The 23,927-nt window shown below is 40.8% G+C and overlaps 1 protein-coding gene across 4 annotated transcripts in view; it reads left to right on the plus strand.

The window, feature by feature from the left end:
- The window catches only part of LOC129427308 (uncharacterized), a 158,969-nt gene that overhangs the window by 125,258 nt on the left and 9,784 nt on the right, over nucleotides 1-23,927 (plus strand). Inside the window, exon 1 of one of the 4 annotated variants that reach the window (XM_073876382.1) lies at nucleotides 10,576-11,100. The exons of 2 other annotated variants lie outside the window; for them this stretch is intronic. The gene's annotated coding sequence lies outside the window, so the exon portion shown is untranslated. Of the gene's footprint in view, nucleotides 1-10,575; nucleotides 11,101-13,771; nucleotides 15,628-23,927 lie in introns of those variants that run through there. One more of the 4 variants, XM_073876378.1, reaches the window with a different exon arrangement.

Below are 23,927 nucleotides of genomic sequence, written 5' to 3' on the forward strand. Positions count from 1 at the left end.
ATGGAAAACAAAGCTCTGATGTTCCATTGAGGAAGAGAATCGGTCAGGTTCACGTGGATAATAATGAGCAGTTATCATGATCAGCTAAACATTGGATTGCAAAGTTTGCGGCATAGACTTTCTAAAAGACGTCCAAGAGTTTTGCTTGAGGCAGTTAGTGGAGTCAAAAAGTTTGGTTCTCCTGAATTGCTTGCAGGTGTTAAAAAGTGGAGAGATATGCTTCAAACAGATGTTTAACGGGAGCGTCTCATTGGTGTGGCTGTTGATGAAGTGCACAACGTTGTTCTATGGTGAGTAATGTTGTTTATTTAGATGCTATTCGATTGGCTGGTTATTTCAATAATTGACTTGTTGCCAGCCGGCTCGTTATTTTGGGGAGTCCGAAACGTGACGCTAGACGAAACAAAATGTGATTGGTTGTTTGACATGTCGGTCAAACAGCTCGTGGGCAGGCTTTGTCCAGAAAAAGCAGCGAAAAACACAGGCTACGCAAGACACCAACCATTTTAAACTAGATTCGGATATGCCCTAAATGCACCTGCGCCATGCACTTCAGATCGTATGCTTAGATCTTTAAAATAGGGCTCGAAAGCGTTTTATATTTTTCTTTTTGCAACGTAAAAATCAGCATGCAATCATACTACATTTGTAAATGCATACAAGTTTATGTACAGAACATAAATGTGCATGATTTTATAGTTACTGTATAATTAATTATATAATAATTTATTCTCCCTTATGTCCATACTGTATTTTTTTTTCATTTTTGTTCAATTAACTCAGATTTACATTTAAATGTACTATTGTTTATCTTGACAAGAGATGAGTAACAAACTTGAATAAAATGAAGTTGACTTATTTCAGCTATTTTTTTATAAAGTCTCTATTTAAGATAAATAATAGTAAGTTAAAATGAGTTGTAAATCTTGATTAAACAAAAATGATTCTTGATTAATAAAGGCAGCAAATTTTTTTTTACAGTGATACTGTTTTCTATAAATACGTTCACTGTACTGTATGAATACTTATTATTCAATATGGTTTAATAACGTTAGCTGGCCCGACTCAAAATGTTAACCAAACAGGTTACTTGATGTGTTTATGTGAAAAACATATTTTATACAAATATTTAAATAAATAAATATATTTTACACCCATACTTAACAGTTTATTTCATGTGGTAGAATTGAGTATTTTTGTTTTAATGCTCTGTTTTCCCAAACAGATCCATCTCTCTTACATTCTAGTCTGAAGTCTGTATTTACAATAACGACGATTTTGAACAAATGTCATGTCATTTAGCAGATTGGTGGCAGATTGGCTGTTGAGCACTGGTTCATGCTCAAGGGGGTTCCAGCAGATCATTTATTTTTAGGATAACTACAGTAATTTCATTATGAGGTGATGATTTGAGTGCAATAATTTCAAAAGGATATCTAAAAATGTAATTACTTTGTATTATCAGTCACGTCAGGACACATTTATGTCATGGAAAGAAAATTAGAATATAATATAATAACACTATACTGATGCAACATAACATAATTCAGCCATATAGCATAACTAATGTAAATACAGCCAGCTATATACGGTATATCCTCCTGATAGCAGCAATTGATTTTTTTACAAGGCTTTAAACCGATTCACAGAACAAAAAACTGAAACTTTTGATGTTTTGCAAGGAACAGAAACGAAACCAGAAACTTTCAAAAAATATATGTTCTGAAACAGAATTGTTTATTTAAAATAATGGCAACTGGTTAATGCCGTTATTTTTTTCATTCTTTGACAAGATTTCTGTGCAATATGACTCAGTGAAGTTCACTTCCGATCGTCGTTGACTCATCGGAGAAATGAGAAGCTTGCCACCAGAAAGCAGCTACTCAAGCCCAAGTCTCTAATGCTCAATCATAAGAGGTAAATATTGTAGGCTACCAAGTATCTCAAGATGATTGTTTTTTTAATACTAATTAGTGGTGTAACGGATCGCAGTTGATCCGTGATTCGTGCAGATCATGACCCACAGTTCGGCTTGCATGAGATTCGCGGATTAATACGCAAATTTAAATAGAGCAAAAGCTTGCAAATGTTAACACTTAAGTGATTTTAAACAATTTAACCACAAAAAGGTGCTAAAGTGAGCAGGTTTCTGTATGCACAGATGCAAATGTGGTTGAATGTGTCTGGTCCAACTCCAATCAAACGTGATTATCCCTATGCCCTTCGAAGATCAGAACTCTTGATGTATAATCTTGAGCGAGAGCGCTACTCTGTCTTATAAAACAACGTAATTTACACTTTGTGTGGACCGACTGTTTATACTATATCTTCTTACCGTAGCGCCGTTTGTAATTGGTCCTCTGTCTGTGTGTGTGCGTGTGTTTAAGTGCACTCAAAAGTGCATACACGGAGAGACGCGTTTCAAAAAGCAAGTGAACAATCTTTCTGTTCTTGACAGGACACATACACACAAAATGATCTCGAAATACCACAGTATTCTTTTTCTAATAAAATCATTTGTTTAAGTTGTTTGCCAATAATGGCAGAAATTGTCCCTGTCTTAATTCATGTATAATGTCATATATACAGTCATGCCGTTTACATAATGTAGCCTTTTATAATGTTTGATGATAAGATAGAGACTTAAGGAAAATTTTGTAGACTAATAATTTAAGTTTAATGTCCTAATGATCAGCCTACTTATTTGTATGTCCAACAGCTGACATGGAACGTTATTGAGTAACTGGATCAGGAACCTAATCTTTTTATTGAACCAGTTCAGGAACATCAATTTTGGGGTTGAACCGAAAACCAGAAATGTTAAAATACTGTTTCTGTTTGGAAAGAACCAATTGGGGAAAAATCTGGTTTAAAGCCCTGATTTTTAATGACGCTCAGGGTTTTTGGGGATATTGTAAAACATGAATCCATTACCCAGAGAAGCATGTTGCAATTCAGTCATAAGCTGTAATTCAGTCACCACTGTGTGCTTTTATTACTACAAAGAGCATTTTATGTAACAGAAAACTTTTTTCTTTTTTTATTGAACCATACAGCTCGAGAAAGGAACCTTTTAGGAACCTTTATTTCCTAGAATTTGTAGTGACAGGGACAATCTCTTGCAGGAAAACATGTTTTTAGATGTTAAACATTACACTTAAGCCCAATTTAGACTTTTGCATCAACTGTACGCCGTAGCTTACATATAGAGGCGAACCCTACGCTGTAGCCAATGACGTAGACTGCCGCGCTCCTCCAAAAATGTAACAATGGCTGCATCAGAAAGCTTCCAAGGCATGAGGGCATCAAAGCATGTCCAAATCCAATGTTTGGTTTACTTTCTAACTCCTGAGATATCTTTATTGTCTTATCCCACAATTTTATGCATGGGCGTGCGCAGGGAATGTGATTGGTCGAACCTGGTCGAGTTAAAAAAAAAATGACAGCCAAGAAAGCACATATTTAGTGTAAATAAAGTTTTATTTTGATTGCATTTCTAGTGAGAAATTAGTAGTTTTCCATCACGCTGATTTTATATGCATTTTGAAGTATTGCATTAGAAACGAATGATGGAAATGCCAAACTTAATTTGCAAAAAAGTTTTATGCTCACTTGAGGTGGTTTTTGACTTATTCGTCAAAAAGTGATTGCGAATAATGGGAGATAGAAACATGTTTGCTGAATAAATTCTAACGTTGCAAACATTAAACCCACGTGATTGATCGTCTAGCTGTATCAGCCGTCGTTGTTTTCCAGTATATGGGGCTCGACATCGTCGCAATGCCCTTGCTGCTAGTGCCTGCATCAAAAATTCTGCATTTCTTTTTCCCTATACCTTCGTAAAGATGGTAGCAGTTCATACGAAGAGGATGTAAAACATCCATCTATAGTTCATTCTTACTGTATTTACCACAGACATGAGAAATACCAAGCAATAAAACTGTATGGATATTGAGTAGAGATGTTAATGACAAAGGTTTTTTATTTGTCAAGTCACTTCTTTTGAAAATTGTTTCACAGGGCTGGATGGAGAAACTGTGGGTAAGAAAGACAGACTGATATTAAATTTCCTCAGACGAGCTGTCAATGACCGGAGGAGAGTGATGTTACTGCATAAACAACTGGTTATTTGGCTCGGTTCTGTGTGCGCTATGCGGATGTTATGTAAAAAGTTTTTACAGCCTAAAACTGTTGTGAATAAACTCATAAATAACCGAACAGCACTCAAGAGAAGTGACATCTGTATTCGACTACAGTGTGTACATGGACATAAAGACTGAACTGGATTGATATCCTCCAATAAATAAATGATGAGTTTAGGCATGACATCCAAACGCTCTTAAAAATAGAAGAAATATAAAGAATCTTTAACATCTACAGATCCTTTCTGTTTCATATCCAGCTAAAAATGTATCTTCAAATCTATGGCACCAGTATATATGTCTGATCTTTCAATTTAAGTATATCTATCTCACTAACACACATACACATTCCCACACACACACATCCAAAAGTAACGTCCCCAGTTAGAATCCCATCAGAGAAACAGGTCAAGAGGGTCAATATTTACAGCGTCAAGCCCAGATTGCAATTACTTTGGTGGAGGCCAGACGGTGAGGAGAGAGGAGGCGGCCGCAGAGGAGTTCAGGATGAGTCGTGATGCGATGCCCCCCCAGATCCCCTTCTCCTCTGATTGCGGTGCACCTCAGCCTCCAGTGTGCCTAACACTTGTAGAAATTACCTGACAGAACCAATTTAATGTTATTACCCAGCCACGTGCATCCAGCTGTCTCGGAGAGAGCCGTTCAGCGTGATATTGGAGCGCAGCCTCTCCCTCCTCGACCCCCTCCCCAATTTATTTCTCACAAATGAAAATGAATTATGCATTTTTCAGTGTCACTCTTACACATAAACCAGGAGAATACATCGGCTGCTTCTATTACCTGTGAAGGCAGATGCTTGCGTATATACGCTATAAACTTACCACCAAGTTTAGTGAGCACAAGGTGGAGGCAATTTAAAGTGATAGTTCAACCAAAAATGAAAAGTGTCGCCATTTACTTCCTTGTGTCGTCTGTTTCAGTTTGATTGGCTTTCTTTCAGAGAATACAAGAAGAGATATTTTAAAATATGGTGACTACTAGCAAGCAATAGCTGTAATTTTACCATCTAGCTATAGAACCGATATAGTCCGGCTATAAAATCCCATTCACACAGCACTTTGGTCCCAGAAAATTTCAATAAAAGGCTTCTGTGAACAAAAACGTCCCATAAATGTTGTGGGATCGATCCTATAAAGTAAACCATTGGCATAACATTGACAGAAAGCATTCTGTGTGAACAAGAGGTAGAAACAATGTCATAAGTGCCGTAGTGAGGACGCGTGTGTCATCACAACAAGAAATTATGGTTCAGCACTTTGACACAGGGATTTATCGTCGTTTTCGGACTATAAGCCACATTTTTTTCGTAACTTGGCTGGTGCTGCGTCTTATAGTCAGGTGCGCCTTGTAAGTCAGTATGAATTAATTTTGCCATTTATGAGGCAAGAGAAAACATTACCATCTACAGCCGCGAGAGTCCGCCATATGCTGCTTCTGTATTTATATAATTCAATAGATTCAGTAATGTGGAATGATGAGTCTGCGAAATTCACGCTAGTTGGCATGTTTGGTTAATTTACACTATTCAACCTTCCAAGTTCTGTATGCTATGGTTTATGGTTTAAATAACTGATAATATTACTTTAACGTACAGATCTATTCAGCCTGCTGTTCTGTCTGCTGTTGTTTAGTTATATAACTTGCCTTTCCAGATTAAATGTCTGTTCTTTGGCTTTGATTTTGTGAAATAATTTTCTAAATAAACGCGACGTATAGTCCACTGCGACTTATATATGTTATTTTTGAGTGATGCGGCTTATACTCCGGTGCGGCTTATAGTCCGAAAATTATGGTAAATACAGATTAACATTCATGATGAGAAATTTTGGCAAATTGGACTGAAGCAGAGATCATTCACCAGCATGATAGAACAACGCTCCTTATGATCTCGTCATAAACTAAAATGCACATGCTTGGTTTTTCGAGACAATTTGGAATTGAACACTTCAGACGCTGTGGAAAAAATATGTCAACTGTCTTTACGGGATCTTCACGGCATGTGTGTGAATGCACGCACAGATTTCGCAAAATCATTGTCAGTGTGAGTAAACCAAAAATCAAACGATCCGTGACAAATCCCGGACGCATTTTCCATGTATTTTCCATAATCTTTGTGTGAAAAGTACGGAGCCCCTAAGGAGACATGGAGCAAAAAATAAATAAAGTTTAGTTTTGCATGCGCACATGAAACTATCGCGTTTAGTTTTGCTTGCGCACGTGAAACTATCGTATTTAGTTTGAAACTATTGTGCGTGCATGTGAAACTATCGCATACGCACGTGAAAGCAAAAGTTTCACGTGCACACGAGAAAGTTTCACGTGCACATAAACTAAACTTTAGAAAACTTTAGGGCTCGGTAGAAAAGGACCCCACTTCTAGCCAAAATGAACTTGAATTTGGTTACAAGTCAAAATAACTTGTAAGCAAGGTCAACAGTGATTACAAGGTGTTTGATTTTATTCATTTAATGATTTATTTCATTTATTTTTGGGCTATGGTTAGACGTCTATTTAATTTTCACTGATGCTTTGTTAAAGCGTAAACGTCTGAATTCTGGAATTCTGGTGAGCTTTCTTTACCGAATCTCATTATTCGATTCAGCTCTGTTTCGTCTCCTGACCCGTGAAGCGACAAGCGTCGAGCAATTAGACTTTCCTCTGGGATTGACCAATCAGCATTCAGGAGCGTAACTATTTGTTTTTTTTTCGTTCTTTTAATAGCCCTGTTATCTTTCAGACTGGTAGAATCAATTTAACAATGACCATTACATTAACGCTCTTCCTTTCTCACGGCTCTTGCAGTTTTTCACACGTCTCCGCATTTTCTCCAGCTCATTAGAAATAGCAAAGGCTCATCTCCCCCATCAATACCAGGCTGATATTCTCGCATGAATGCATTATATCTATAACCACGCTCTCCCTACTGCAAATGGCCATCCTTCCTATTTTGACAAGGTCGCCTCACATCTGCCGACTTAAAAATTCTCCTCACATTCTCGCTTATCCTCGGCATTTGAGTCGGCAATACAAACAAATTTAACTCCGCCTGTAAGACGGGCTTTTGTAATACCCAGCGGAGTGTTTAGTATTCTGGCCATCATTCATCACCGGATCCCTATTCCCTGCGCTTACCATTCTGTACAATACAGTAAGGAAGAGGGAAAGACTAGCGTACTAACTGTGCCCATGAAAAGAGCGGGCGGAGAGCCGAATAAGTCGGCCACTCTTTTCCAAGAGCCGAACTGCGATGCATGAAAAGCCATTATCTCCCGCTAAGCTGCATGGGACGCCACCAAACCGTCACGATAAGTGAAGCGTGCGGTAAGATGGGTCCTGTGTGTGCTCTGGTAGTAAGTAGCTATTAGGGCGATGACATTTTAGTGGGGTCTTATTGACCATGACATGCACATGGCTGAGTTCGGCTAATGGGCGCCAGGTCCACACTTTGCCATCCGACGCCCAAAAGGGCTGTCTAACAAAAATACCCAATAATAGCTCACTAAATCACCTCCTTATTTTCCATCACTTTTTATTCTTTAGCCGGGAATGTGACAGATTTCTAAGATGTCACAAAACTGGGCGCTTCGCACGCCCTCGACAGGTTCTGTGAGTTACAGCCCGGGTGCGTTCCGTTTGCCGGTGAGCGACGTTGTCAAGACGGAGTGCTGGATGTACTCGAGCAGAGGTGTCATATCTTGTGGAGGTTAAGGCCAGAGGGATATTTGTGACAGGAGAGACTCATGTGACGGTGCTTTCTCCCCACGTTTCACCAGGAACAGGCTGCACTAAATGGTGGCAGTGCCACAGGCTATCAGAGTGTGAAATCATGTGGTGGTTATCCCATTACGCTTCATTTATCAACGCACTGTGCCATCTTTCACTTTTGACAAGTTTCTTAACCATTGGAAAACAGTCAGGGGCGTTGGGGGAGGCTATTGTGCACAGAGGGGGCAGGGATGCTGTTGTGGCGCATCTGGAATGGGATTCTAATAAGCCAGCCGCTGCCATGGAAACAGGAGGAGAGCCACCCCACATCCTCTGAACAGAGACCCCAAGGAACACTGCAGGCTTCCTCTTCCCTCTTTCACCCATCTCTCTCTCTCTCTTTTAGCGTGGCGAATGGCCCAGAGCCTCCGACCCATGCAGAAGCAGGCGCCTCGCCAGTGAATGGGGCCAGATAAGGGTGCGTAAAATTAGCCGCGGCTTCCAGAAAAAGAGGGCGAAATGTGCAACCTAGTCCCCAATGAAAGAAATTTCACACAGGCGCCTCTATCACATTTTCCCGCTCCGCACACCGCAAAGTCCTTCAGTCAGACAGGCGAGAAAGACGAAGGGCGAGCGACAATCGACAGCAGACCGTGTCTGCTACGCGTGCAGCTGCGGGGCCGAGTGCATTATGGGATTGGGTGGCACAAGGTTAGCCAGTTATAGCCTTTACTAGTTTTCTGCATTAAAAGAAAGATAGCAGTGAGAAGTGGCTTTGACTGCACCCGACTCACTCGGTTAACTTTTGCACTTGGCCGCATTCATGCAGAGCATCTTCTGAAGGAACTCCTACTTCACCGGCCTCTCCTCTTCTGTTTCTTTCCTCTGCCTTTCAAGTGACACCAGGCTGATGAAAGCGGAGGAAAAAAAGAAGACAGCCGAGGCCGGGAAAGAAAGGGCGGAGAGAAAGAGAAAGAGTTGCGAAATGAAAGAGTTGACTTGTTTCCCTGGAGGGGGGTTTCCCTCAGCCGGCGTGTGAAGTGATGCCCTGAGTGATTCATGGGAAATTTACACATCGAGTGTGAATGTGAAAATGCCCCTTGGCTCACATTAAAGATTGGGTTTTAATATCTGACTAATACAAAGCCTTAATAAGATCCCTTTTTTCCGCCCCGCTCATCCTTTCCGTGGTTTATTAGGGAATTGATGAAAGAAGCAGCTGCCGAACGCCTGGGTTCGTATTTATTCACAAATGGATTTGAAAATTGCCTGTATGCAAATGGTTTTGTAGGGCACAGTTAATGCCTCTGCTACGGTTCTCTCTGAGAAAATGAAGAGAATTGTCAGGGGTTGAGCTGCATTCACGGCTACAGTCCTCATCTCAAATCCAAAATAATGGTTCACCTCTGACAATCAGCTTTGAACAAATAGATTTTTTTTCTTGTGTGTTTTCAAGTTGTCCTGGAGGTCAAATAAAAAACGAGTTTCTGTCCTTGCTTCATTTCTAAAACACATTCTTCAGAAAACTTGAGTTTTTCTACGTTAACATTTCTTGCTCGGCTTTGATTTTCGGCAGCTTTGGAAACAGTGGGACTGTCAGAGGGAGACGGCACTTGATTAAATCTGACTCCTGCTGAGCTTTGATAATTTCAAGTAAGAAAAACACAACAGGAAACGTTTTAATATTCATATCCATTCTTGCACATTTTAAAAACAAAGATTTGCAGACAACAGTTTGGGTTTGCTAACAGCAATGGCACTCTTGTTGGTCCAGATGTTAGACATTTTTCACGCATTTCTACATTCACCATCAAGATTATTAACACTTTTCATGTCTCTTAGCATAGTTTGTGTTGCTTCCTTGTACATACATACATGTTTGCAGCCTTTCCTCTTAAGGCATACTGTAGGTTTGCAAAGCTGGATGTCAAATCATACAGCCAATGTGCAGAAATATGTAAATGTGCAGATTTATTTGGACATTTTGAATTTGGAAAACCAAATAACATACAGTACCTGTAGAATTAATCTGTAGCCTCTTATGAAATGGCTGAAATTCCACAAGGGGGCGTATTTGTTCCTCAGACGTTGCACAATAAACGTGACATCCGAATATATTCATTATAAATCGTGAATGAAAAGTGAGATTCGAACGAATGTCTGTTAGTGAACTAATTGTTTACAGTATTTATATCATAATTCAGTCAGAAACATCAAGATTGTGAGGCGAAGAAATAGTTCGGGATTTAAAGGCTTGGATATTCAATTTCCTTCGACTTTTGGGGATTTATGAACAATTTGTTTTGGACAATTTCACCGAAGTGGATAAAGGGAAGATTTTGAAGGTAAGTAAATGACCTAAATTGGCGCTGCCCGGTTCAGGTAACTAACAACTAGATTACAGTTTCATGAGTAAATCATATTATGCTTTTTGTGTGCGCTTAATGGAATCCTGAGAGTCTAATCTTTCAAACGATGTGCCGCACGAGTGTATATTTTGAAGATTTAATGCTTCAAAGTTACAATGACATTCATGCAGCCTCACGTGCAAGGGAGGGGGTGTGCCATGTACGGCACAGTGATCCTTATCAGGTTAAAACCTTAGAAAAAGTAGATTTACTGCTAATTGAAGACTCAAGACGCATCCCAACAAGCAATAGCCGTCATTTCACTGTCTAGGTTAAGACGCGATATAGTCAGGCCCAATTTGGTTACATTCTTGTCAAAATAACTTGTGAAATGTATGATATTCCATTATCTAAGCAAAGTGATAACAAGGTGTTGGGTTTCATTTATTGATTTATTTTATTTCATTTTGGGGGGGCTATATGGTTAGACGTCTTTAAAATTTTCCCTGACAGCCCAGATTATGCCTTGTTTTAACCTAGACGTCTGGGCTGTGTTTGAACAGCTATTAGACGTCTTTGAAACCCAAAATTGCTTGCTGAGATGCATCACAAAAATTCAATCAATGTTTATAATGGAAACAACACAAGATGCGAATGTTTCCCTTCATACTTTGCTGTTTATGAAACATATGGCTGATACAGCATGTTCTCGCTTTGTTCACAGTTGCAGGGCCACCATTGTGATGTTTAGCGACCTCATCTGTGCCAATCTGCTAACAAAAAGCCGACAGACGCCGTCGCTCCAATGACGCCGGAAAACAGCTCGAACTCAACAATTGTGTTGATAGAAGAAGAACAAATGCTTGCAGAGAAACAAAGCTGAAGTGAGTCAGAGAGCCTGTTTAAGGCAGTCGGTGGACTTTCATGATCTCTGGCATGCGTCTGACACGCTCAAAGGCCTCTCGCTCTGAACGGCTCATCGTTTCCTCTCTCTGCGACCGTGGCGTCACGGCGGTAAAGTGAAGATGATGTGTAGGATTACATTGATGGCTTTCATCAGCTCGTAACCTAACAGCAGCCTCATGAAAGGGAATACAAGGTGTAGAGCTGGCGTCTGGAGACACCGGAGAGCGTGGGACGGCTCTGTGATGTGTCCTTACTAATAATCCTCAACGATAAACTTCGCTGAGGGCTCAGTCGATGGGGGTGGCAGCTCTGAACCTTTGCTTTTATCCTTTTTTAATTGTCTTTATTACAGAGGCATTGATCGAGACGGGAAAGGGAAGAAACGTTGATCCTTCGGTAACGCTTTGTTTACCGTAAAAGAGTTGAGATGTTGAGGTTCAGTACCTGTCAGCCAGCTTCTGTTTTTTTTTCAACTTTGTGATGGCATCAACTTTTGCAGTTCTTAAATTGGTCCGGCTCAAAGCGCTGCAAAGAGTGTAACTTGTGCCTATCGTCGCTGTAAGGTTAGCTGTAAATAGTCATTCTGTCACCGGGCCCATATCATACCGTTCAAACAGGAGTGTGTTGTGTGTGATCGCTCGCCGAATCCCGCTTTAATTAAACGGGGGTTAGGTGAAGGGTGCTGAGCGCAGATGGTATAGGAGCGCGTGTGGGTGCGGAAATGGAAGTGTGTGCGCGCACCTTAATCGCTTCCTGTGGGAATCAAGTGAAGTGACGGGCGCGGTCGCGCTATGACAGTTTTATTGCATTTATAATGTCTGTATACACAGCAGCGCCAAGAGCGAGTCGGTGAAAAAGAGAGAGAGACAAAATCGTTTGCTGTCACTTTCAAATCCCCCGTCTCTCCCCTCCCCGCCCTTCTGGCCCCTCACTTCTGTCAATCATATCTGTGAAAAGGGCACTCGCTTTTAATACGGTGAATGACAGTAGTGTTTTAATAATAATAACCTGGATCCACTGGAGGAACGGGTGGGGGCATCCCTTTATATTCTGACATTTAAGATAAGCAAACTTTCTCATAACGTCAACACGGATAACAAATACCCTAGAATAGCGCACAGTTGCCCTTTTGTGGGATTTGCGTGGCTAAGAGAGTTTGAAGCTGTCTAATTATGTCGAGTTTAAGCATTGCGTTGGTCGAACTTCAGCAGAGACTTCACCGTGAGTTAGCTTAACTAGACAGTAAATCATGTAGGAGGCTCACGTGAGTACAGATTCTACTCTTAGAAAAATTAACGGTGGTGACTGCCAAAATATCAGAGGATAGTCTTTCATGACAGAAACGATTTCACAGTTTGTTCTGTGTCATTGGGGTTGGCATACAATAAGAGTACAGAAGTATAAAGTGAATGTGGGTAGTATAGCTCAGGTGAATCGGTTGTGGGAGATTTTATCTCCAACTTTTGGCAAATCACTGGAGATACAAATTGTTTTATCTAAAGCAAAAACTCACAGAAAGAACTTAAGTTTTAATTTTAGTTTAATCTTGTACTGAGATATAGAGAGATGTCATTTGTAGGGCTGCACGATAAATCACATGTGATTGTCATGTGCATCTTGACAAAAAAGGCGGTTCTTTGATTATTAGTAAACTGACATCCCCTGCTTTCAGATGGAGCGACATTTACTACATAGAGCTGTAGTTTGCTCACTATTGGGGCTATTTCGCATTAATTATCGCAGACATTTCGCCTGCCATATGTATGCGATATGGCCCAGCTTGTCAGTGAACTACGGCTTTGTGTAGTAAAAGCCGCTAATTTGATAAGTGTTTGAGTTCCCTTTTCGGAACAACTCGCGCTGTGTCGCTGTAGTGAGGCAATGGGAACGTTCCCAATTTTCAATAATATTGACTTACAACAAACAATTCCCGCACACTATCTGCTTGCTGAAAATTTTAATTATAGTTGCGTTGCAATGTTTCGATCAACTGATCTTCATCAGGCAACCTAGTTGTAGTTGCCTGATGAAGATCAGTTGATCGAAACGTTGCAACGCAACTATAATTAAAATTTTCAGCAAGCAGATAGTGTGCGGGAATTGTTTGTTGTATGTTATGAGACTTTTTGTCGTCTTATCCTACGCACCTATCCATTGACTTTAGGTGTGCGATGCTAATTTGTTTAAATAATATTGACTTGCCAAATCTAAGTTCAGTTTGTGACATTGTTGAGATCTCTTCTGAAACTTCTGACATTTGTGAGATTTCTCAGGATCTTTTTTTCAGGAGAAATATCTGCGATGCAGACCACTATAGCAGCTTGAGTTTGCTCTCCATGTCATCTCATTGTCTAGGAGAAAGATCTCCTTTTTGATTTTTCTTATGGGAATGTAAAGTTTTATCAAACATACTATATAAATTGATAAGTTATTCCCGGACACTGATAACCATGGCCACATTTTATAAGGATGAACCTCGACAAAAATCCTTAAAAATATCAAAACCTGTTGAAAGCTTATACGACTCTGGCCTTCGTTGAAGTGTTTTGAGGTCGTGTGTGAGAGAAACTAACAAAATAAAGTGGAACAGCCTCTTGAAGAGCTCGGCTTCTTTTTACAGACAGATGGACCAGAAAGTGAGAGAGAGGACACCTGCTGGTCCGCGCTGCCCCCCTTCCCAATTCTTTTCTCAGCTTCTTCTCTCTCTCTCCTGCATTAGAATTCAGTTTGTCTTCTGCCTCGTCTGACTGAGTAGGTTACTGAAGCGTGTCACAGTAAGAACCAGTGAATGATAATGAACTGAACGTGTGTGCGAGAGGGAGGGGCCGAAGGTGGAGATTGGAGAGGATTCCGGTAAGCTGGACGCACAGCGAGAGAAAAAAAGAGCGAGAGACGAGGCTGTCGACTGAATCACCGACACCTCCACCGCTTTCTATCTTTCTGCGCGGCACGGGGGAGTGAGAGTGGGTCGGGACGCCCCGCAACGTTCCCGCTCCCCCTTAGCCGTCCTCCACTGGCAGACCCACATCTCCAAATGAACCCATTCATCATGTTCTCTTTTTGTCATTTTCATGTCAGCCTCCCTCTGCTGTACTATTGTTATTATTATTTTATTTTCTCTGCATCTCTCTCCCTTGTTCATTTTTCAAGCTCTCCCACACACCGCTATCCTACTCGTTTTGTCACGGCCGAGGAAAAGAAAATGATCGGCCGGCGAGCCCGGAGAGGCAAAGACGAACGCCGGAGCAAGGAGAGCTGTGTCCGGACACAGAACGAAAAGACAGAGGCGGCACCCGCAGAAGCCCCTTCACTGGCCGGTCCCCTCCGTCTGATGGATTATCCCGTATGGAAAACACCAAACAGAGACGGAACGCCCAAAAGAAGAAAAGAGCCGTGCTGAAAACATGTCTTTGATACTTTGTGAAGAACAACCAATCGTTCTTGTTTTTTTCTCTATTTTACTTCTTCTCCGTTGTTTCATTTGATTACTTGTTTCTCGCCTGCGTCTTCATGCCCCTCCGCTCCCACTGTCTCCGTGTTTGGGACGTTTTGGGTGCATATTGTGAAGAATTCTCTGGACTGTGCGCTGAAAAGCACTTTTCAGTCTAATGAATTCCTTTCTAAACCTCTAAAAGAGCTTTTTTCTTCTTTCTCTCCTTTTGAGACCAAAATAATTGGAGCCGGAGACTCCACTGTATTCGAGACACAGGATCAAGTCGGACCAATCCGGACACAACACCTGGAGCCATTTTTTTCCAAATCACTTTATTATCTCTGGAGGGGGCACCCAAGCCTTGGGCCTTAGCGATCCGGATGTGCTGGAGAAAAAGAAATGAAGAAAGAGACCTCCAAGAAGATGAAAGCAGAGGTTATATTTTTAGAACAGAAATGGATGAAGACAGAAGCCCGAGCACATCTTGATGAACCCATCTAAAGCAAAGATGTCACGAGGAGGGGCTGATTTTTCTTGAAACAGTAAACTAAAGTTGCACTGTAGATGCACAACCACCTTTAAAGTCGATGAATTACCCTCTCCACCCTCTTCTGTTCAGTTTACTCATTGCCAAGTTTGAAGAAAAAGGTTTGCCCAAATTTGCGTTCTGCACTCGGCCAAGTCTGGGATCCCTTTCTCTTTCTGCATTGTACTTTTCTTCAGCCTTTTCTTTCACCCCCCTCCCCACGTTAAGTCATTCACTGGGGCACTTTGCCCCCCCACCCTTCTCGCCAGTAGCCGAAAGCTGCTGATCGCTAATCCGCGGCTATTTCATCAGATCCTCACACTGATTTCTACATTGATTGGCCGTCTACTTCAGAACCTCTCCGACTCCCTCTTGCTTTTTCACTTTCCTTCATCCACTTCTCACTCTCTCCCCCCTCCCTCCCTCTCGCTCACTCACTCACTCACTCTCTCTCTCTCTCTCTCTCGCCTCATTGTCTCTGTGTGCGGCAACGGTGCCTCTGGAAGCCAGTCTGTTTCACCGCTTGCCCGATTGAGGAAGGCAGAGGTGAGTCCCGTCAAACGCATCCCAATTGTTCTACCTGGCATCTGTCTGAACGTCCACATCTATCACTATGTCTCCATGTGTGTTCATCTCAAAGTCTCCATTATTGTATGAGCTGAGTGTGATTTTGTGTTTTTGTTCATTGTTTTGTACCTATAAGTGTAAGTATACGCTGTACTAGTGTGTGGCTGTTGGGTTCTGGTTTGGGACACGGAGGTTGTTCTGGGCTGGTTATTGAAGTGTGTGTGTGTGTTGGAGCGGTGCCGTGTTGCCTTATCTTCAGGTTTAGTTTGCAAAGACCCCTAAGGGTTTAAACCGCTCTGCAGATGAGAATCAGTCAGTGCTGCTAAATTTGTGTCCATGCAGAGCCACATAACATAAATATATTTATATATATATAGTCTGTATATGTACTCCTCCATTTATGAATACATATATTTAAGAAAAACTTTTACTTTTATGCACACACACCTATTTTACTATGGCAAATTTAGGTGTTTCCCCAGGGCTTGACGGAAATAGATCCCAAGCTAAATCAGGACAGGCACCAAGAATCCAGAGAGAAAAAGGTGTTACGCACAGTCAAGCTTTTGTGTAAAAACTGAAATTTAATAAAATGTAATAAATAGGCAATGCAGACAAAGAAAAGATGAGTTTTAAACAAGAAAAGGTAATAAAATAGGACAGATTTAGATTTTTTGCACTTGTCCCATAAAATGGTATCGGTTGTTTTATCAGGATGTCCTCATCCCTAAACCGGATCAGAGACATATATTGTACCCGTACGTCCATCTCTTACCGGACGCTCACATATGCTTCTACATGTGTATATACATATAACATGCATATATGTTTGTGCTATTACAGATACATACATATATGAATAGCTTTATAAACTATTATTCATTTTGTTAATTTGTATAGTACTGTATCATGCTCCGGTTTAGTGTGCTACTGTTATTTTCAGCCGCAATAAAACCTCTTTGTTCCTGCACTGTTGTTTTCCAGCTGTTTGGTTTTTGCATTGATCGTAAAGTTTATCTTCATTTGGTGCACGGTAGAAGACAATAAGAACTGCATGCGTCCTCTCGAATTGACAGCAGGTTTAGCTAAAGCTCGTATAAGACAACAAGTGGAGCATTAGACAGTCCAAAGGTATCGTCTGCAGAACAGTAAGTGGATTTTTCACGGCTAAACAGGATTCCCTCTGCATTCAGAGTTTCCCCGCTGCTTTCAGATGGGAAGTGTGATGCGTGTGTGTTTGAAGGAGGGGAGGGCAGTTAGACACACGCTGCAAGAGACGATTGACAGGAGCTCAATTGGTTGAGACACATTACGGTTGGATCCATCCCCTCTATGCTGTGGGGACGGACACCTAGGAGAGGCGATATGTGTTGTCGTCTCTAAAACAGCAGGTCTTTTGAATGCCGTCCTCTCGTGTGAATGCCTGTCCGCCTCAACAAAGAGTGCAAGAGGTTGAGGGGTAGTTCTTCTCACCCTGCGTGACACAAAATACAGTCCAGAAGTAACAATAGACAGCGAGTAATAAAAAAATAGTGATTGTAGCGTTAAAAATACTGAGAGTGGCAGAGTGAAAGCTCGGAGGCGACAGGGTCTGGCGGTTCACAGAAATTCCCGCGTCTAGAGATGGCAATTCTTCCACACCTCCTCGCTCGGATACTTAAGATGACATTGCTGACAGCCTCGCTGTCGGAGTCAGACACCGCTGAGAGATTATCACCTGCCACAGACAATGTTTCAGAGTCACCTATTGTCCTTTCAAAAACTCTCCCTATTCTCAAAACCCGCCCATTTGCCAGGCTGCTCGGACCGCTTTCAAGATATTGCCCTAGATATAGACCTCAATAAAGAGTGCATTGTTTAATCTGTTATATTTTTCAAGTTACGATCAGGGTTTTACACTCTAGTCAATATTGACGATTTTTGTGGCTTTTAAAATATTGCGTTTTGTTATTACTAAAATGATTTTAAATTGCCAATTTGATTTCTATAAAGCATTACGTCATCCCATAGCGTTCTGTTGCCTGTTGCTGTGGGCGTCGCCCGTTAGACGGGTGGCGTGACTTGCCCTCCCCGTCCAATCATCGTTCGCACTTCCTTCGCCCAACTGCGTATTTAGGGCGTGGCACATTCTTCAATCTCTTTCATTAAGGGTGCCAAATAAGTCCAAATAAGATCAAAATTATTTCCCCAGCGTTAATAATGAATAAGCAAGGAAATTGGAAATTAAATATGCAATCTGTAAGCCGAGATACGCGCCCTTGGGTAAATGTTGCCTGTTCTAACCTGGCACCAAATGTCATTATGCGAACAAGCATTTTGTTAACATTGGCAGGAACGTCTCAACCTCGCTTCAACCGTGACGCCGTGCGCGCACATTTTTTGGCAGGCAAACGTGACGTGATTGTGTTGTTGATAGGGGAACCCTGCCTGGCGCATAGCAGTTGTCATTCACGTATCAAGAGAGAGAGAGCGAGAGAAAGCAAGCAAGGGGCGAGTTAACTATACTACGTTTGAATGCCGAGAGCCCTCTAGCATACAGAAGCGTGCTCGTACTGAGGCCCATTCACTCAAACATTCCCCGGCTGTTACTCATTTCAGAGAAGGGGATGTGTACTCCCCACCGGCTTGCTTCCCTCCCTCGTCTTATTTATCTATTCTTTCATTTTCCTGGTAATGACTCTCTCTCTCATCAATTAGTCCAACTCCTCGCTAACGGTCCTGAGGTGAATGGATACATGATGATGTCTCCCCCGCCGGTCCCCGTCGCTCCTGGGAGGTGCGAAAAGAAATCTGCGTGATCTTGCAGGGGAAGGCATTTGCCAGAGATAAAGCTAATTTAATCCGATGAAATGTGACATTTGGCGGCGGACGCTCCCGCTCGGCCAGAGTGCAGGTGCTGCATCAAGATTAATGAATCGCCAACAGCCCATCCATTCGAGAGAGAGGGCATGGGGGAGTGGGGACAGCGAGGAAGACCGAGAGGATGAATCGTTGAATGAGGACAACGGTTGGTGGGAGGTCAGGTGCTTTGAAAGGAGGGCGTAGAGCAGCGTGCTGTGTTTTGTCACTGGGGATTCGCTGCGAGAGATTGAGAAGGCGGCTGCCTTGATTAGAAGTGAGAGTTCTTGCTCCTGTTCGCTTTTTTTTTGGTTTTTCAATTCCTCCTCTTCGTTGCGTAAACCCACTGCTGTTCTGTCAGAAGCAAACTGTGAAAAAGGCCGTGGCTTGTTTTCCTGTTCTGTGTTTACTTGCGTAGTTAACAGGGCCCACAGTTGGTGGGGAGTTTCCTCGCGTGGAGCGTGCGGCTCTGCCAAAAGAAGCGGATTGGCACTTTCGATTCGTGCCAGAGCGCTATAAATACAGTCCCTCGTGATAACTTCTGATCTTAATTGCGTAGGAAAGGAAGTCTGTTGAATCATTCACGTTTCACACCAACATTGTGTTTATGAAGCATTTTTTATTGGTACATAAAACGTACTGTTTGTGTCCATTTTGCGTGATATATTGAAGTTATCGTCACATGACATGCAGATTAAATAATAAAAATGTGTTTTATTTAGATTTTTTTTTATTTTAAAAATGAATCATTTCCACTTTACGATTTAATAGTAATTGATTATTTTTTAACCTGCAGTTCCCCTGCGAACCACCAGGGGTTCACGAACTCTAGTTGGAAAACCCTGCGCTTTTGGCTGTATGGTTTTTTTAACATCTTGTTTCATAAAAAGTTTTTTGTAGTGGATAAAGGTTAGAAAGAAATAGTTATTTTAGGAACTAAAATATGCCATCGCCGTGAATAACCTTTTGTAGCATCTTTACTTTTTAAGAGCTTTCGCTGGCTTATCGCTTTCATAAAACAGCCATGGTTTGATACTTTATAACTAATAATTGTAATTAACAATTCTTCCAGCACGTTATGTAGTTCATTAGTCCAGCCGTAGGTTATTTACAGCTGGCAACAACAAAGCAATTTGGCCCATTAATATCGAATGTGCATGTGTGGGCTCATGCGAGGAAAATTTAGTGTCTCTTTTCCAATTAAAAGTTCTGACGCTTTTGGTCCTAATGCAGGAACATGTGCATGCATGGACGGCTGGCTTTCTTTATATTCCTCCTCCGTTACGTTCTTATATCACCTTGACCTTCCTGTCTCCTGAATTATAAAGGGTGACAGGACGTTCTCATTAGGAGAAAAAGAGAGAGCGTTCTGCGTTCACAGTAGACTTGATTACCATATAAAGTGACAATGTAGAAAAACAAAACGATAAAATGCGGTAGGAATCTCAACTTATGACCTTGCTCAGACATACTTTACAGTGAACTGGTAACATACTGTATTAGCTTGATTGTAAATTATGGTACTCAGGAAACATCTGTAGATGATGAGTTTATAACAGTATGTTCGCAAAAAGACAGCATGTGTGGAAATGATAAAAGAGCAACAGATCCTTATGCTGGCAGGGAATCGCACCTCTTTTGAAATGTCTTTGAGTTTCTCTTTAATTTACATCTAGTGTGTCATGATGAATGTTAGCACCTGCTTCTACTGTAGGCAAATAACCAAGATCTTAAGGGTGCAAATTATGAAGTTTTTTTTTGTATACCGAATTGAATTCTGAAAGATGAGCTTTATCCATCTCTAAAAAATATTGACAGAAATTCCCCAAATAATTCCCCATAATTCACTTTAAATCTGATCAGGCACCAAGGTGAGAACCTTCCGGTTTCTCTCGTTAATCCAACGCAGAAGTGACTTAAACTGCAATTCATCGACTGACCGCTAGAGACAGGCTCCGAAAGGGAGTGAATGTCCATTTTAAAATGCCCAACTTTACAGCAGAAACTAATGTTTACACCCTGGTAAAGAAGTGTTTTTTGGTCTATAGAGCTAATTTTGTCACATTTTTGTAACTCATCCATTTTAATTATATTAAGCCTTAAAGTTCTGCATAATTAAGGGTGTGGCCACTTGAGTGACAGGTGCATTGCTGCTGCTGTTACTATCATCGAGCTAGGTGGGTGTGGTTTCAGCAACCAGGCACCTCAGCTCCTCCCACTTTCCGCCTCTTTGCCCATTTTTGGTTATCCGGTAGTGACGCGCTGCTAAGATGGTGACGGCCGGCTCCGTCCCCTTTGGGCTTTAAAATGCTTTTTAACATCATCTACATCCATGTTTTATACAGTCTATATCAGGCACCAGGTTCACTCTGGATTATCTTTAAATCACAATGAATTTACTCGCTTACTGACACAGACCTTCTTTATATTGAAACACTCAATCCCTCTTCATCTAGTTTCAGTATCGCCAGTTATGCAGTGAAACTCTTTTGTTTCAATCTGTAGCATCTTTGTAAGAGCACCGTGACCTTTTCTTAGCAGGTTACGCTGCTTTGCACTTTAAGATGATCCTCCAGGGGAGAGGAAAAAAACAGTCGCAACATTATTTTTATTTAAGACCGTTCAGATCCAACATCTCTGACGGTCTCCACGGGGGTCCGAAGTAGGCTTACGTACGCAATGTTGTCATTTCGGCTTCTTGATCGCGAGTGAAGAAAGAGAGCTTTACTGCGTGCGGGATCTTTCCATATGATTAGTGAGACTGATAAATGGGGCTGTATAATTATGTTGTGACTATTAAGGAGGAACGGATAAGCTGTTCTATAAGGCATGTGTATATAATTACGTGTGGTTTTATCAATAGGGTCGTGCAGATCTCTAAAGAGCTCATGCTGGAGGCAGCTGTTCTGTAGAAAGCACAAAAGCTGAATAGATAGAGTCCCTTATTCACTCCCTCTATCTCTATTTCATATCCTCATTCTGCATAATCCTTAAAAAGATCAATTTGCTATTTCCTGGTGCCACTCAACGATTAGACGGCCTGGTTTGCCATCTTATACTGGTTTAGGTTTTTAATCAGCGTTGGGTGATGTTCATGCTATAACTTTGTTGGGAATATAAACGTGACATCCTGAATATGGCTAAGATTTTCAGTTATTAGCTGGAGATTGTGACAGCAAGTCATGTGACTCACTTTTTACTCTATAAAAAATCATATATTCTTGTGGTAAACCAGAACTAGTTAACTGCCATCCCACGGGCCAATTGCGGCCCTCCATTCATCTTTATCCGGTTCGCCGGTCATTTTTGTCTGATTTAAAATCAGCATGGTTACTTTAAAGCAGCTGCCTTTCAATTGTACACGACAAATGATGTCCGATAAACCCGAAAGAGAGTTCGAAAGGGGCTGCGTGGGGTGCCAACAATCTGCGAGTGCATATTTTCGGACCCAATTTGAGCTTTTGATGCATTAAAAAAAACTTGTGCGATTACACCGCATGTGACACGTCGACAGGAAGCGATATATTTCTGTGTGTATCAATCAACAAAAATTATTAATCCTTTTTTGTTAAACTTTATCAGTAACGACTGATTACTGATAAATAAATTAAGTTTAAATAATATATTCGTAGATTAAAGGCTCTTGCGCTGGAATGAGCTTCTCTCCCATGTTGACACGGATTTACGATTAAACTGAAAGTTCACTGCGACTGCCACTAGGGGGCAAACTCTGGCAGTCGTGTCCGAATGTAGCATACAATGGAAAGGCGGTTTAGCCTAAATATCTTTAAAATATTAAAAAAGAAAACATGAAGTACAATTTTAGTTATTAGGAGAAGACTGGTTATATGTTGTGAATACATGAAATGTAACAATTTATGAAAGTTAAACAGTTATTATAAACAAAAGAAGTTCTGCATAGTGCTATTCAAAAATACATGTGTTGATTATTTACACTTACACTTTTTGTGCAACGTTCATAGTTGAACTATTAACATTTGGGTCTTGCAATGTTCAACTGCAATTGTTTTTCAAATATTAAAAAAGAAAATATGAGTTTTCAGTAGTTAAAAGGCAAAATACTGAGTGCAAGAAGTGTGGATTTTGTAAAAAATGCATATTTTTTAATATATGACCTATAACTACCATATATATATATATATATATATATATATATATATATATATATATATATATATATATATATATATATATATATATATATATATATATATATAATAGGTCAAATTAAAAATATTTGAAAGGTAAAAAAATAGGGGAAAAGTTTGGCTCGCATTAAATTTACATGTTTACATAAAAAATCTGTCCTTTTAAGAAAAGTAGTTTAAGACCTCTGCAGTTAACCTTTTATGTACACTTCATAGTAAGGTTGTTTTTGTTAACATTAGTTAATGCATTCGTAACATGAACAATACTTCAACTGCATTTAATCTTAGTTCATGTTAATTTCAGCAATTACTAATACAGTTTAAATCAAAAGTTGTAATTGCTTGTTAATGCACAATGAACATGAACAGTTGTATTGGCATTAGCAAACATTAACGAAGATTAAGAAATGAAACACTTGCTCATTGTTATCTAGTGCATTTACTAATGTTAACAAATTCAACCAACATTTTAAATATACTAATCCTGTATAAAATTGGCTGTACAGCTTTTCTGTTTGATTTCAGGGCAAATGCATACATATTGAGATATAGAAATATATTTATTATTTAAATGTTGCTATAAATAAATCTAATGTAAGATACATAATTTAGCTATATCGCCCTCCCTTGTTTTCACCACCCAACTGAGTGATCTCTGAGTAAGATATAAACCACTGGTTACCACAACCTGCCTCAAGTGAAATGTGTCAGCTAAATTGCAGGTGACAAGAACCCCAAACCTGAATAGTTTCTTTTGGCAATGATTTGAATTTCAATTGCCTCCCCTAGAGGGAGCTGTTGAATCCAGCAAATACTTTTGTGTTTTAAGGTCATATTTGAAAAGAGGACATTGCACCATGTTGTTACCTATTTGCGTCACTTCATCGACTTAACCAAAACGCACAGGTAGCCCTCGTCTATGTGAGTTTTGATGTGCAGTGGCATTCACAGAGAGCCGTTAGGTTGGCTTATATTCTTCAAGAAAGAAGGAAGAGTAAAAGCAGCGCTGTATGTATCTTGAATGGAGGCTTTGTTACAGGGGCCCGGCCCCAGCGTGAGGGGACCGAGGGCAGAGATGGATAGTAATACCTGCCCCCCTGGTGCCTCAAATGCCTCAGTGAGATAGCGCTTTCACAAACACTGCCTCTGTCCGGTTTCTCTCTCTCTCTCTCTCTCTCTCTGGCTTTTTGTGTTTGAACAACCAAAGCTTTTTTCCTCTTCGCACACATCTATCTGATCTTTCATTTTTCTCACAGGGTGGGTGGGGGGAGT

Source organism: Misgurnus anguillicaudatus, chromosome 14, assembly GCF_027580225.2.
Source record: "Misgurnus anguillicaudatus chromosome 14, ASM2758022v2, whole genome shotgun sequence".
NCBI lineage: Eukaryota > Metazoa > Chordata > Actinopteri > Cypriniformes > Cobitidae > Misgurnus > Misgurnus anguillicaudatus.